This window comes from Girardinichthys multiradiatus, chromosome 19, assembly GCF_021462225.1.
Source record: "Girardinichthys multiradiatus isolate DD_20200921_A chromosome 19, DD_fGirMul_XY1, whole genome shotgun sequence".
Classification (NCBI taxonomy): Eukaryota; Metazoa; Chordata; class Actinopteri; order Cyprinodontiformes; family Goodeidae; genus Girardinichthys; species Girardinichthys multiradiatus.
Window position 1 is genome coordinate 675001 of NC_061811.1, and position 16273 is coordinate 691273.

At 43.4% G+C, this 16273-nt stretch overlaps 1 protein-coding gene across 1 annotated transcript in view; it reads right to left on the reverse strand.

Annotated features, from left to right (window-relative positions):
* The window catches only part of pals1a (protein associated with LIN7 1, MAGUK p55 family member a), a 39147-nt gene extending 34445 nt beyond the window's left edge, over positions 1–4702 (reverse strand). Inside the window, exon 1 of the mRNA XM_047345567.1 lies at positions 4515–4702. The gene's annotated coding sequence lies outside the window, so the exon portion shown is untranslated. The remainder of the gene's footprint in view (positions 1–4514) is intronic.
* Between the last annotated feature and the right edge of the window lie 11571 nt (positions 4703–16273).

Below are 16273 nucleotides of genomic sequence, written 5' to 3' on the forward strand. Positions count from 1 at the left end.
ATAGAAAGATGGACGGATGGAAAGATGGATAGATAGATGGACAGACAGATGGATGGAAATATGGATGGATGGATGGATGGACAGATAGACGGATAGAAAGATGGACGGATGGATATTAACAAAATCATTTCGTCTACTGTCATTAGCTAAAAGACCAGATCAGAAACGTGAGCGTCAAACAACATGAAGAACCACCTGAGCATGAAGCAAACTCCTTCAGGAGCAGAACCAGAGCAGAGTGTTATCTGAAGCACACTGCTGTACCACACGGTACCAGAATAAAGAGCTGCAGCATGTTCAGATCTCCTGATGGACCAAAGATAAGAGGCATCTGACTCCAAACACCAAAACCTGTCAGTATGCTAAAGAAGGTTCAACAAAGTTCAGGAGGAAACGTTCTGAGAAATGAAAAAGCAAAGGTACGACTGGAAATGCTTGCAGCAAAATGTTTGTTCTGTCTAGGATTATAATTGATATTTGGTCATAATACTAGAAAATGACTTACTCACAGATACTCATAAACTGTAACAGCCTCCCCTCTTCCAGCAGCACAGACATGGTACCAAGTCAGAGGTCAGATTCCTCCTGATAGGCTTAGGACGATAATTTAATTTACTCTGGAAAATCACAGCTAAAAACAAAGAGCGGGGTCCTAATTTTATTTCTGAACCTGCTTCAGACTTCTGTCCCAATCGGACCTCAGACTCCATCATTACATTCATCCTCCATGAAGGTTTTCTGGGATCCTTTACAGTAAAGCAGCTCAGCTGCTTCAGTGAGGAGCTCCGGTAGTCTGCATCTCTACGTTTGCATGGAGGAAGACAAGCATGATCAGAAGAGAACACAGTGATGATGATCCTACGTTCCTCAGCAGGTCCGATGGACTGATAGAATCTCCACAACAACACCATGAGGTTCTCATCCAACATTACAACGTGAACATGGCGTGATGACATCACAACAGAATTAGGTAACCTAGAGTTCAGTCCAGTTGGTAGCAGTGACCAGCAGCCACTTGGTGGAGACAGAGGAACCCTAACCCTGATGAGCAGAATCCCCACAGACGTGTCCTGTATGTCACTTTGTGTTTCCACAAAGAGGCCCGTCCTCACGAACCCACTCTGTGTACCTTAAAGTCACCTCTGACCCTGTTGTCATGGTAACTCATCCATGTACCTGCAGCTCAGCCAAACTTAAGGTTAGTCCGTAGTCCAGACTACTAGAACAGAACTTCACTGAGTTTCCACTGTGATTTGTTGGCTTTACCGTGCCAGAGCCTAACACCTGTAACCTTGGAAAAGAACCCATCACACATGTTCTGAACATACATAATCTGGGCCATAAAACAGCCAAACATGGGAAATGCGAAAGTTTCCAACATTCCTAACATCAGTTTTAGAACGAACACTAGAGACAAGACCCAGAGCAAAACCCCCAACCTCAGCAGTTCTGCTGCAACATTAAAAGCCCAACCAAGCACAGCTACATCAACGGCTCTGCAGTGACAGAACCCTCCCTTCACACAGGCTGCACTGCTGGTTTCTGGACAGCCACACATTGGGCTTCCCTTTAGGTTCTGCATCGGTTTCATTTTGATGGTGGCTTTGCTCCCCTCATTAAACCCAGTCGTCACCTTTCGTGTACCGGAAATCGGCGCTGTTCAACGGGTCTGAGGTGAGATCAACCTTACAAATGTATGGAGAGGTGAAGGAAAATCTCCAAAGCTTGACACAGCGTTGAGGGGAACCACGCTGCTCTCCAATATAAGCAGCGTTTCACAGCACCGACTCATCCGCCGACCAAGTCTAGAGGCTGAGATCATCACAACCGCTTGTTTGGAGGCCAAGAAAAGGTTGTAGGCTGAACATCAAGGAGCCGTCATTTTTAAATTGATTATATTTCTGCTGTCCGTAGAATAGAGTCCGCTGTGCAGCAATGCCTTAAGAGACAGATCTTTTGGCTAACAGACGTAGCAACAAAACAATCCCAGAGCACTCAGACAGCTGTGGGACAACGCCTCCTTAATTTCCTCCCACTGCACCAGTTATCGATGCGACATGCTCAGCTAGGCCTCTACTTGACCACTACATAACAGCTTCTCTTGGCAGATCTACCAGCATTTAGCGATGTAACCCATGATGTTGACTATAATAATCCACCGACATTGCTCCCAAACACGCTCGTATCACCATGATTTTCTCTGCTCTCCACCGACTTAACTGCACGTTTCAGGATAGACTATAAAAAGGTTCTGCTATTTGTTTTTCGAGACCATTAACGGCCAATCTCCAGGCTAGCTATCTGAGCTTTTAACCATGTGTCACCATGTCGGGACTTTGTGCCCCTCTGAGCCTTAGCAAGTAACTCTACAAGTCCCCAGGACACTCCAGGCTCCTCCTCTTTGGATCCGTTCATCATTAGATCTACGATCCATCTCTGAGCTGAGAGTTAATAAACGCAGCTACAAACATTTACCGTAGATGACCGTTTGACACAGATATTGTTTTGTTTAATACTTCATCTGTCAACTAACCAGTTGGATTGATTGATTGACTGATCATCAATAATTTTAGTCAACACAGTTTTTATGATTTAATCTGCTGAAACAAAAATGAGAATACGTTTCCTTCAGATAACTGTGTGGACTGTCCCTAGCCTGCAGCCTGCAGCAGTATGTCCATCTCTGTGCCTTAAAGTCAGTCGAGTTCAGCTCCAGTCATTGGCTGCTTCAGTCTGTGCTTCCATTCGAAAACAATAATGGCGGATAATGAGCCAAGTAGGGCTGCAACAAATCATTATTTGGCTAATTAATTGGAGATTTTTCACAGAATTTGATCCAGGTGAAGCTACAACCAGAAAACATTTTCCATGTTTTATGGTTTTTATTCCATTAGGGGGCACGCCGCTGGTGGTGTAGAGGTCAAGTGTGCGACCCACGTATAGAGGCTACAGTCCTAGAAGCGGCGGTCCCGGGTTCGAGTCCCAGATGCAGAGACCTTTGCAGAATGTCTCCCCCTCTCTTGCCCCCTATTTCCTGACTGCCTACTGTTGGAAAAATGGAAAAATAAAGGCCTCTAGTGTCACAGAAAAACACGATGCCACTTTAGGAGAAATTCACAGACATCTTCATCTTGAATGCAAAATGTAGATTGTTTTGTACGGTTGTGGCCTAAATTCTGTTCTTTCAGCAAACGACATGTTTTAGAGACAGTTAACGATTATTCAGTTACTACATTATTTGATGATTAATGAAATAATCAATTAATCATGATTAATCCAAATAATTGTTTCTGGCTTAGATCCAAGCTAAGCGGGTTTTCTGAAGATTTCAAAAGGCCAAAGCAGTCTTAAGTGTCCAAATACTCCAAATTAGAAGAGAATAAACAGCAAAGTTTTAGTGGTTTTGAATTTATAACCAATTCAGGTAAAAAAAAAAAATCATCAACATAGTTAACAAAACTAATGATGACAACCTTACTTGGTAGTTACATATTATTGTGAATTATAGAATAATAAATCATTAAATAACCTTGACCCTATGACCTCTGATCAAACAAACAAAACATGCCGAGCGACCTCCTGTTGGTAGATCACATTACCAGGAGTTACAAAACTGTACTTCCTTACAGCAGATAGTAAGGACAATATGGAAAATTATTTTCAACCTTTGCTATGCTTTGGGCCAAGTGGCTTCTTCCTGTTTACAAAACACCTAAAACTACAACTGACTCACACTGATTTTTGATTTCATTTATTTGTCTGATGTCATTTAAGGCTTTAGGAATGCTTCTGCTATGATTTTTATGTCCTTTTTAAAAGTAGTTTTTTGTTTCCAGCTTCCAGCAGAAATGAGTCTGATTTTCTTCTCAAGTTGCTGGAATTCTGGTTTCTGGAAGCATTTCTAGGTGAACTTTCAGATGTACGGCTGTTTACTGGATGTAATTCTGGATGAATTTCTGGATATATTTCTGGATATAATATGCTTGTTTGATGCCCTAATTGTTCCGCGGGTCAGTCTACAGCTGAAGGTTTTGTGCTCCAATCATTTCCACCCCTTTAAGCCCAGCTTCAAACCCAGTCTGGGGGTTTCTGTATTTCTGATGCTGTGACGTAGATGTATGATGTCGCTGTATTTGGTTGTTTTTTGCATGTTCAGCCTCTAACCCCAACCCTAACCCCAACCCTAACCCCAACCCTAACCCCGGCCAGGTAGTCACATTGCGAACCGTTTGCAGTTTCAGGGCGGAGTGATTGACAGATAGCTAACCTGAAGCTAACTGAAACTAATTCCAGTTGAAACTTCGGTAGAAGAAACTGTCGGAGCTGTTGGGATAATTCAGTCTGCTTCGGTCGTGATGAGCTGTGAGTCTCAGCTTAGAAGGAAACCCAAAAACCTTCCTGAAAGAACAGATTCTCGCTTTTCTGATTTTTATCAGGCTAAAGGTAGCAGCTAGCTGCTAGCAGCGTCTTCCTGGGGCACCTGTTGATAACAAAGCAGCTCCGCACACACTCACCTCAGGGCCAAAGCTGTCCACAAAATCCTTCAGCCCCGCTATAAGATCCGAAAACTCCAGGTTAAATATTTTCACAATTCCAGGTTTAAGTCCCTCAAACTCCCAGTTTCACTCCGACACACTTGTTGCTCTTTCATCGGAAGAGCGGAGACCTCTCCCTCCTCCTCTCCGTCTGTCACTTCCAAATCCACTCAGGGCGGGCTCAACCAGTAAAACAAGGGCGCTGATTGGATACAGCGGTCAAAGGAATGCCGTCTGACCCAATCAGAAACGCCGCTGCAAGGCATGCAGAATGTAGCAAAGTGTGTTACATTCGATGACACACAGAAACTGGAATGTTTGTAGGTATGGGATGGAAGTAACGCCAGAAAACACGAACCTTTATTCCAGGTTCAGATATGTGTACATATTAAAATCGTCTTCAACGTTCTTCTTATTTCTTTGTTTTCATTAGGATGTATTTTTTATGCCAGTATATTTACTTTCATCTTTTATTTTTTACACACCGGAATTCATACAATCATGATCAAGATGCTTTCTTCAGTCATCAGATGAACCATCGTAACCTGATCCCCACTACCTAAACACCGAAAAGGAAGACACAATAAGCATAACACTAGTTTACATGATATTTATTTTACACTGTAGAATTACACTCCACTGATCATGATCTGAGCTCTACGAAGGAAAGTAGTAAATGACAAGAGAATGGAAGTAAGCAAATAAATGAACAAAATGACAATGATGAGAAGGCAACATCAAAAAATTAAAAATTAATTAGTTTATAGACCATTTAAAATCAAAGTAAGCCAAATGAAATAAGAATGCTGGATGTGGCTTAATCCCTGTTCCAGCTGTTGATGAATAATGGATCTGTGTCTGGGACTGGAGGACACCACCATCCATCTTAAGCTTCTTCTCTTGTCCTCTTATCGATTAAATTCTTTGGGCATAGATATTTGACTGATTTTCTGCTGTGCTGAGGCAGCAATAAGCAGATCCCTCAAGTCTTTCTTTGAGGAACATTGTTTTGAATCAGGTTCTCCAGTTTTTCTAACTCTGCAGTCAAACTGAATCACGTCTCATCAGAGATTCAAGCCCAGATTAGAAGATTAGACTTCTATAGATATTTTTCTAAACACATTAAGAGCTGCCTTTGCTGCTCCACCAGATTGATGTCAACATTACTGGCATCCTCTTTATCAACTTCTTCCCCACACATTTTGACTTTGATGGATATGGAGACAGGATGTAACAACAGAGGAACCCATAAAATGGCTCTATTAATGGTTTGAAACGTTTTGTTTCTGCAACTCTTCATTATTGTCTGTGTGTCTTTCCTGTAAAGCATTTGGTACGTATGAAGGGTGCTGGATAAATTAACCTGCCTGGCCTCCTCTTTGTGTGAAGGGGACCTCTGGTTTACGTGGATACATCCTGGAGGTTTCTACAATGGAAAATCTCAGTTGTGGATCATAAAGCAATACATCCAGTGGCGCCGGAATAGGGGGGGGCCAGGGGGTCATTGCCCCCCTCCCCACTTTACGGCCCTGGCCGGCCGTGATCTGGTCCCACCGGATGTTCACGTGGGCTGAACCCGATTATGCTGAGAGGCTGTGACGGATCTCTGTCACCCTCTTTGGTTCTCGCTGTCTAGAGAGTCTTGAAATCTGACAGCATCCGCAAAAACACGCACAGCGTGATATACTAACATGCGCAATGAAATCGGAAGCGCACAAAAACACCCCTGTCCAGTTGCCTCAATAAATGTGCAATACTGGACGTTTCAGCGCAAAGTTGTCAAATTCTGGGAAGAGTGGATGCCAATATATTCCTATAACACCCGCAGTGTTATTAACTCACTAAAACTGCAAATAGCTGCGTTCATTATTTTGTCGTCATTCACGCGTGTCCAAAAGGCAGCTGCCATCTGCAACAGCACCGCGCAGTGCGCACCAAAGGCAGGTCGCTATGTAGAGAAAATGCAGGCAGATGAAAAGAACAGCAATGACCTTCTCTGTTCGTGTGAACATCTTTGAAATAATAAAAGAATAAAATAATCAGGACCTGTGGCAGCCTGTCAGGGTCATTGATTTGTTTTCTGAATGCATCATCTCTCCAGACACCAGAACGCATTAAATCGTTTTTAATGAATGGAGAACTTCTCTTTTACTTTTTCTTTTATTCAAGACATTATTGGTTAATATGAAAAAACGGAAAAAAAACGGTTGTTTTGTCAGCAGAAGTTCTGCAAAAACTGTTCAAAAACATAACGAAAAACAGAAGACAATGTTTTATTTTAATTCTTTATTTTCTTAATTTTAATAAGAAAATATTACATCTGATAAATCAGATTTACAATGAAAACACCTGTTTATCATTATTCTACCGGTTCGTAGGCCTAATGATTGTTCTTAATAAATTGTTGTTGGGATTATTTGTGATATAATAATAGTCTATAACATGAACATATTTGGTATTTCCCGGGATATATTAGATCTCAGTTCAGTGACGTGAGGTGAGGTGAGGTCCATGACTGGTGAAGCCCTTAGAGTCGGATGTAGAATGAACCCAATATAGAAACTGATATTTAATTGTTTTTAACTCAGGTAAAACTTAATTGGTTTAAAAGCTTTTAATTATGCTTTAATTCATTCTATACTGTTCAACAATACGACAGCAAGAAAAACTAAATATTTAAAATAAGGTCAATTTTGATTATCTAAAATAATTCTTTATTTTCCGCTGATCCTGCGGCTCCTCCACTGTGACCCGATCCAGAGGCTGCGGGTTCAGCAGAACTGGAGCAAAACCATAAAGGAGCGTCTTCGTCCGTGGACTGTGAGGGAAGTCGTCCACTCCTGACGGTGGATCCTCCTGTGGACTCAGTGAGAACCACTGCTGTTCTGGCGCTGCGTGTTTTCCCGTGGAGTGAACAGATGCGCTCTGTTCTGTCCGCTTGAAACACGCAGGAGGTTGTTGCGCTGCGTCATTGTGATCCAGCTGCTGATGTTTCTCCTTCTGTCCTGTTCTGCTTCTGCTTTTCTGGACGGTTACAGTTTGTTAAGCTGTGTCGTCACTGTCCACAGCAGCAGGTTTGTCATGTCAGCCTCAACCCTGATGAGATTATTTATCCTCCCTGTTGATTTGCGCGGGTCGCCTCTGACTGCGTATTTACGCACTCGAAGCCTTTACGCTTCTCTCTTAAGAATCTGGGGTTACATAACCCCATAACCATGAGAATAGGTACAGCACTTTAAGGTCTTGGGTTTACTCGTTCCTAAAGGCTGAAGAAAAAACGTCTTCTTTGGGAACCGCTGGTCCGGTCTCATCATTTATACTGAGACCAGGTGAGCCCCACTCAGCAGGTAACAGGAGGAATAAACATAGTGGTCAAAATACATCAACAGAGACTGTAAAGGGCAACTTTTAAAGAGGGAAAAGGAGGAAGGAGGGTTCTGGGCTAAAGCCCCCAATATATCAAGACCCTAAAAACGCCCCTTAAGTACCACCAACATTATAGTGTAATAAAACTGAGTCTGTGTGACGCAACACCCGCACAGCCTCCACCTCTAAAACGAATCCGGAGCCTCTGCACACGTCACCACCACCTCTCTATTATAATATTAATATTACTGTTCTAACCCATTTACATGTTCTAGCCTAAAAGCCCGTAAATGTTCAACACTCTGGACATCAGGAAGGTCCATCTCACTTCATGGATTAAGAAAGAACCTGAGTGATGTCAGAACGAATCAAATACAAACATGAACCACGCAGCAGCAAATCAAAACACAGCTCAGCATAAAATTCTTCAATCAGTATTGCAACAAGTTAATACCTGAGATGAACTACAGGTGATCCTACATCACCTTAACTGCCTCATCCTGACCAGACCTCTAAATGCACCTATCCGGTTTAATATGAAAAGAACCAAATTACTTGGAGCTTGATTTCGTCTCTCCACCGGTTGAGGATGGATCAGGTCTGATGAAAAGGAGGGGAGGGGGGGATGACGCGTCCGTGATCAAATTATGAAAACAAAACGGTAATTTCTCATCCATCCAGGAGGGGAAAAGATGAAGAACCGGGTGTCGGCGTGGTCTTCGATCGGTAAATAAATCCTCTGATCTTCTCGTATCAGACAGATTTCCAGCTTTCAAGCTCTTCCAGGAATGGCCTTGTGGAGCAAAGGTTCGCCTGCGAGCTTTTGTCTCTCCAGATATGCGCCTCCGATGCGCTGTCCTGTGAGACAGGCGGGAAATGGCAACGAAACTCTGCATCTCAGCCGGGTTATGCTCCCAGTGACGTCAGAGCTGCAACGTCTGTTGAGCTGCGTGTGTCAAAATGTGCGACCAATATGGATGACCCCAACATCCCTCCTAGGTTCGAAGGGTGTGATTAATCGCAGTCTCTGAAGCTACTGGGTCCATCCATCATAGGAGCTGAGTCTCAATGATCCATGATCCGTGAAGAAGCAAAAGAAGTAAAAAAACAAAAATACAGGTCCTTCTCAAAATATTAGCATTTATTGTGATAAAGTTCATTATTTTCCATAATGTCATGATGAAAATTTAACATTCATATATTTTAGATTCATTGCACACTAACTGAAATATTTCAGGTCTTTTATTGTCTTAATACGGATGATTTTGGCATACAGCTCATGAAAACCCAAAATTCCTATCTCACAAAATTAGCATATTTCATCCGACCAATAAAAGAAAAGTGTTTTTAATACAAAAAACGTCAACCTTCAAATAATCATGTACAGTTATGCACTCAATACTTGGTCGGGAATCCTTTTGCAGAAATGACTGCTTCAATGCGGCGTGGCATGGAGGCAATCAGCCTGTGGCACTGCTGAGGTCTTATGGAGGCCCAGGATGCTTCGATAGCGGCCTTTAGCTCATCCAGAGTGTTGGGTCTTGAGTCTCTCAACGTTCTCTTCACAATATCCCACAGATTCTCTATGAGGTTCAGGTCAGGAGAGTTGGCAGGCCAATTGAGCACAGTGATACCATGGTCAGTAAACCATTTACCAGTGGTTTTGGCACTGTGAGCAGGTGCCAGGTCGTGCTGAAAAATGAAATCTTCATCTCCATAAAGCTTTTCAGCAGATGGAAGCATGAAGTGCTCCAAAATCTCCTGATAGCTAGCTGCATTGACCCTGCCCTTGATAAAACACAGTGGACCAACACCAGCAGCTGACACGACACCCCAGACCATCACTGACTGTGGGTACTTGACACTGGACTTCTGGCATTTTGGCATTTCCTTCTCCCCAGTCTTCCTCCAGACTCTGGCACCTTGATTTCTGAATGACATGCAGAATTTGCTTTCATCCGAAAAAAGTACTTTGGACCACTGAGCAACAGTCCAGTGCTGCTTCTCTGTAGCCCAGGTCAGGCGCTTCTGCTGCTGTTTCTGGTTCAAAAGTGGCTTGACCTGGGGAATGCGGCACCTGTAGCCCATTTCCTGCACACGCCTGTGTACGGTGGCTCTGGATGTTTCTACTCCAGACTCAGTCCACTGCTTCTGCTGGTCCCCCAAGGTCTGGAATCGGCCCTTCTCCACAATCTTCCTCAGGGTCCGGTCACCTCTTCTCGTTGTGCAGCGTTTTCTGCCACACTTTTTCCTTCCCACAGACTTCCCACTGAGGTGCCTTGATACAGCACTCTGGGAACAGCCTATTCGTTCAGAAATGTCTTTCTGTGTCTTACCCTCTTGCTTGAGGGTGTCAATAGTGGCCTTCTGGACAGCAGTCAGGTCGGCAATCTTACCCATGATTGGGGTTTTGAGTGATGAACCAGGCTGGGAGTTTTAAAGGCCTCAGGAATCTTTTGCAGGTGTTTAGAGTTAACTCGTTGATTTAGATGATTAGGTTCATAGCTCGTTTAGAAACCCTTTTAATGATATGCTAATTTTGTGAGATAGTAATTTTGGGTTTTCATGAGCTGTATGCCAAAATCATCCATATTAGGACAATAAAAGACCTGAAATATTTCAGTTAGTGTGCAATGAATCTAAAATATATGAATGTTAAATTTTCATCATGACATTATGGAAAATAATGAACTTTATCACAATATGCTAATATTTTGAGAAGGACCTGTACTGTTCCTGTGTTCCTCTTGGCAGGAACGGGAGTTCACAGTTCAGTTTGTTTCTCAAAGGCCTATGACTGAGCAGGACTAAACTCTGACTAACTCATACCTGTCTATCAATGAGAAAAATACAAAAACAATACATTCACATCATCATCACATTCTTTTGGTCTTCAGCTCTGGTAACCCTGAGACAAAGTGAAACAAATATAAAAAGAAAGAAAAAAAAACAACAAGATAACCAAATAATGGGGTCATAGCTTAGTTGTCCAATTCCAGTCAGGGTCGGGAATCAGCCCGTGGCATTGGCAAAGGTAGCGCTATGAACCATGGGAAAATAAATGTGAAGGAGTCAATCCTGGTTTGTAACTAACTATGCAGTGTGTTATCTTAAAATCAACGTTTAACATGAGTTTAGGTTTAAACAAATTAGTTCTTTCAAATGATGATGGGATTTAACATAACTCCTGTTTCTGGTACGTTTTAGATCGGAAAAAGGAGAGGAAAGAAATGTGATATAATAATAATGGAACTGCTCTACTACAGCCAGGTGTTTTTGTGGAGGTTGGAAGGTGTCTGCTGTGGTGGACTTTCTCTACTAGAGGATTTTCTCTACTAAACCCAGCAGAACTTGGCAAGTAGGTATCCATGCCTCGGTGAGACCGCCTACAGATGAACCAACCTCTCTTAATAAGACTTTGAATGAAATCTCTGGCAGCAGGTTAAGCATCCTTGGATGTAGACCTGAGTGTCGTGAGACGTTGGAGGCCAGTACGCCATTTGTTGGAGGGTGTGGAGTGTGGCTTTGCAGCTCCTATGGCCCCCTACATGAGAGTAATGGGTGTAGGCTAATGTGACGCCCCTTTGGTCGGTTGGAACAATGTCCACAGCATGGGAGAGCTGTTTTATGCCAATCTGCACACTGGAGGTGCACACTCTGGCTGTTTTAAGGAGAGGGCGGAGCCTGTCTGCTAAGAGGAGTGTGTGGCTGTGTTGTGCCTCAGTTAAAAGAGGATCTTCTTGGCAAACACAGTCATACAGCTCTCTACCAGTTGATAATTTCTCTAGCCAGAAAGCTAGAAGCACTTCTGGTATGAACATGCTTTCCAGGTGTACACCTTCCACCACTTTGGAGTTGTAAGTGTTCACACCTGGGTTCCTTAAAGAGCAAAGAAATGATGCATGACTGCATCTGGGAGGAGTTTTCTGGGTGGCTGGATGCAGCTGTGTCTCAGAGGTGTCCATGTCTGGCACCGACGAGGGCCTGAGAGGTTCTTTGGGCTCCTCTAAGCTGGCAACCTGGTTTGTCACCAAGGATGATTTGCTGCTTGCACCCAGTGGTGTTTGCACCTCCGCCTGGACCCAGAGTTGGTCCTGGTGGCAGTCAATGAGTGGGGCCAGCCTGTCCAGCAGGTCCTGCCCACCAAGGAAAAGCTCTGTGTTCAACGTGCACATATAGATGGGGTGCACCAGGGTCATGTCTTTGAGTGTGATGTCCATCTCCACCCAGCTGGTGATGCTTACATCACAAGCTTCAGCCTGAAATGGTTTACTAAGGGAGAGCATGGCTCTACTCACCTCCTCGAACAAGACTGAGCCCATCTGGTTGATATCTGATCCTGTTTTAAAATGGAAACCCATTTTCACATGTCCTCCTATACTGGTCAGATAGTATAGGTAACCTGTATGCTCATTTTGGTTCAGTTTACTTAAGAACCGTGGAAAAGTGGTTTGTTGTGTTTCTCCTGGAGGGGTTCCAAGGGGTTCTTGGAGATTCCCAGGATGGTCTCCCCATCCGTGCAGGTAGACTCCGATGGCTGTGGAGACTGGGTCCACGCCTAGCCGTGCTGGCGGAGGTTTTGGATCCGGTTCCACCGGATGGTCAGCTGCCTCTAATGATGGTGGAGGTTGGGTGCATGCCTGACGCACTGCTTCTGTCAGAATCTTGCGGAAGGCATCCTCCATCTCTCTCCTCAGGTTCCATCCTGCATGTTGACTCCAACCTTTACCATCAGGCTTACCTTTGGGCCTCATGTGATGGTCAGGTTGTCTGGTCGACCGGAAGTGGTCTGGCAACTTTGACTGCCAGCCCCCTGGTCCAGCTGACCAAACCTACGTTGTTCCGTTAACCTGTTCTTAACATGGGTTCTGTTTGAAGACATTTCTCGGCCTTTTAACTGTTAGATTTATGATTATTGATTAATTAATCTTTATCAATAATTATAATTAAAAATCATAATTTGACTAAATTAATTTCTTAACCAAAATCCTCATTTATGAATTGAAACCAGAGATGTTTCTGGTGTTGTAATTGTGGCTCAACGCCTTTGATAATTACAACCGTTAAATACTCCGTAATAATTAATAACTATTACCAGAGATGTCGCTGTTTAATCGACCGTTTCTGCCGAAACGTGTGGAACTTTTAACCTTATCTTGACTGAAGAATCACTCTTGCCCAAAATAAACACAGAACGCCTTCTGTTACCATCTATGTGAATATTTATTAAATCACAGCCTGATACAATCCGCTCTTCTGATTTAATAATCTTCACCAACTCAAACATGCAAAGTTCTACACAAAAGGGGTAAAATATCTAACTAAACAACAATAAAGCAAAACAGCAGTGGGTGTGTATGGAATCAAACCAGTTATGGCAAAAATGATAATATGACAAAGGGATGTAGTGGTGAGTGGAGGAGGGTCGCAGCTCCAACTGTAACTCAGTTATACTCAGTCATAAAACATCCCCCAACGCTGGGCGGGGTGAGCTGACAAAGTGTTATAAAACTTTTGGCGGCAAGCTAGCAAGCAGTAAAGTTGAAGACAAAGAAAATGGTGAATTTCACCATGAGGTTATTTTAACAGTCCAGTCTCACAGCACACCTGCGCTTGCTCTCAGGTGTTCAACAACCCTGCAAAACACACACAAAGCTGGGGAGCGCGGCGGCCTCCAGACATCAACACGGCACATCAAAGTTTCAATAAAAAGGTTACATGCACATATCATTCAGAACACATTAGATTAAATAGCGAATCTCATCGCACTAAAAATCTCCTGTACCCTGCCCAGACTTTCTAAGAAATAAATAAAATAAAGGATGGGTTTTATTTGTCGTTGTCTCCCTTCTGAGCGGGGTTGAGAGAGAATGGGGTGGAAGTTGGAAGTTACTGCGCGTCCACAATTAACTTCAGGAAAAGCGGTCAATCTTCGTCCTCTGGCCTCCTTGGCAAAAGGGAAAATATGATCTGACCATCAAAGTCGACTAGAACAAAACACGGTGGCGATTCGTCTCCTTGAAACTCCGTGTTTTTTTTAGTTACGTGTTAAACTCACGTCTTCGATCGGCAAAATGAAATTTCTGGCTTTCTCATTCCAGAAACCTCTTTTATGAATTGTTCGTTGGCCAACGAGAGAGAATAAATGAAATCCACTCAGGACTCTTCTCCAGGTGATGCTTCAGATGTTGGTAACCATGTCACGGTCTCCAGCTGAAGGCAAATGGTGGGTCGTCTCATCCTCTGTTATATAGTTGACGGTGGCCTCAGGGCTGCGACGCCCCTGTCTTATCAGCCGCAGGGGCCGCTGGGTTTTGTAGGACAGACTATCCTGTGATACAAAATGGCCGATGCCGTTGGAAAGGTATAGTGGCGTCCAACAACGTGCAAATGGTCCAATATTCAGCAAACAGGTGGTCCAACATAACGCAAGACTGTCTTCTTCTGTATGCACCTATAAAACTCTAGCCTCACCTTCTGATCTATCAGTAGGGCTTGCACGTGTTTCCCACGCCATTTGAGCGTATTTACAGATCTCCTGCATGGTGAGGGTTTTTGTTTTACAGTACATCGTAACATCGTAACGTACGCTTTCATGAAGGTTGTGGAGGAATAATGATTTAAAAGCATGTTCCTCCTCTATGCTGGGAGCATTACCACCTTGGAAGTAAGCGGCTCTCAGGCGCCGGTAATACTCTCTGGGTGCTTCGCTTTTCTTTTGCTGGATAGCGAAAGCACCAAGTGTTGTGGAGGCCCGGTCCGTGTACACAGAATATTCTTCCCTTAAAGCTTCGCAGAGGGTTGAATAATGGTCTCGGACTGCAGAGGGCAGGCTCTCCATGAAAATATGGACGCTCCTGGATGTTGTCTTCCAGATGAGCTTCAGCTTTTCCTTTGCTGATGGGCAGCACAGGTCTAAAAGGCAGCGTTCGATAATCATCAATGTTTGATTCCTCATTATTAGGGTCAAAACGCTCTATGCCTTGGGCAAGAAACTCAAGTTGGCGTCTGCACGATCCACTCTCAGGGATTGGTGCTGGCTCATCTGAGTCATCATCTGAAGGTTCATTCCTGCTGTATTCCTCGTGTGTCAGGGCATCACGCTTCACCCTTGGGGGAGGCACTGGAGGCTGCTCATGGTACAATGGTGGGCCCTGTGCTCCATGGACTCGGGTCCTGGGCAGCGGTTGAAGGCGATATGAACCACCTGAGTCCCCAAGACGGCTCTCGTGTTGCCTTGGCGGAGATGAGGGATTGTAGAGCAGGGTCCTGCAAGTCAAGTGTGAAGGCTGCTCGCCCCTAAAACCTGAACCATTTACTTCTAGTGAGTCCACCGCCAGGTATTGTTCATGGCTGTCTACTACAGTGGGGTGGGACACTGCACCACTGAATGTAATCTGCCTACTCATACCTGTTCTGGACTCTGTGGATGTGTGGGCAAAACCACAAGCTTGGGAAGGTTGTCTCTGGAGAGCAGCTTCTACGTTTCCAGATCTGAGTGGAAGGTTCTCTCAGGGTGTTGCACGTGTGCCTCACCTTCAGAGGTTTCAACCTGTGAGACAGGATTTATCTCCACCCCCCAGTCCTCTGGGGATGGGGTGTGTCCTGGCTACACTCAGCTAGCTGTGTGATTCATATAGATAGATAGATAGATAGATAGATAGATAGATAGATAGATAGATAGATAGATAGATAGATAGATAGATAGATAGATAGATAGATAGATAGATAGATAGATAGATAGATAGATAGATAGATAGATAGATAGATAGATAGATAGATAGATAGATAGATAGATAGATAGATAGATAGATAGATAGATAGATAGATAGATAGATAGATAGATAGATAGATAGATAGATAGATAGATAGATAGATAGATAGATAGATAGATAGATAGATAGATAGATAGATAGATAGATAGATAGATAGATAGATAGATAGATAGATAGATAGATAGATATATCTTGCAGATTACTTAAAATGGGCACACAGGTTTGACCGTTCAAACTGTGGCTTACCCAAGTCTTTGCTTTAAAGGAATTGATCAAGCAAAACACACACAAAAAAGATTTTGAAAACCCCCCCCAAACATTCAATGCTATTCTTAGCTTCAAATGAATGTTAGTGATGCATACTATGGGTTATTTACTTTCTTGTAGGGCCAACCAAGTTAGACAACTAAAGTTAGTTATACAAGTCTGGTTAAAACACACTTCACACACACAAGAAAACCCAGCAAAAATGAATAAATTTCAGAGCAGAAGTGGCAATGAATGATCAATAACTTGATTTTAGCTCAAGCTATGTCCTTTGATCATCGGTGATGGGATCATCTGCCTGTGTTATTAAAACTAATCAAATTTGTTAAA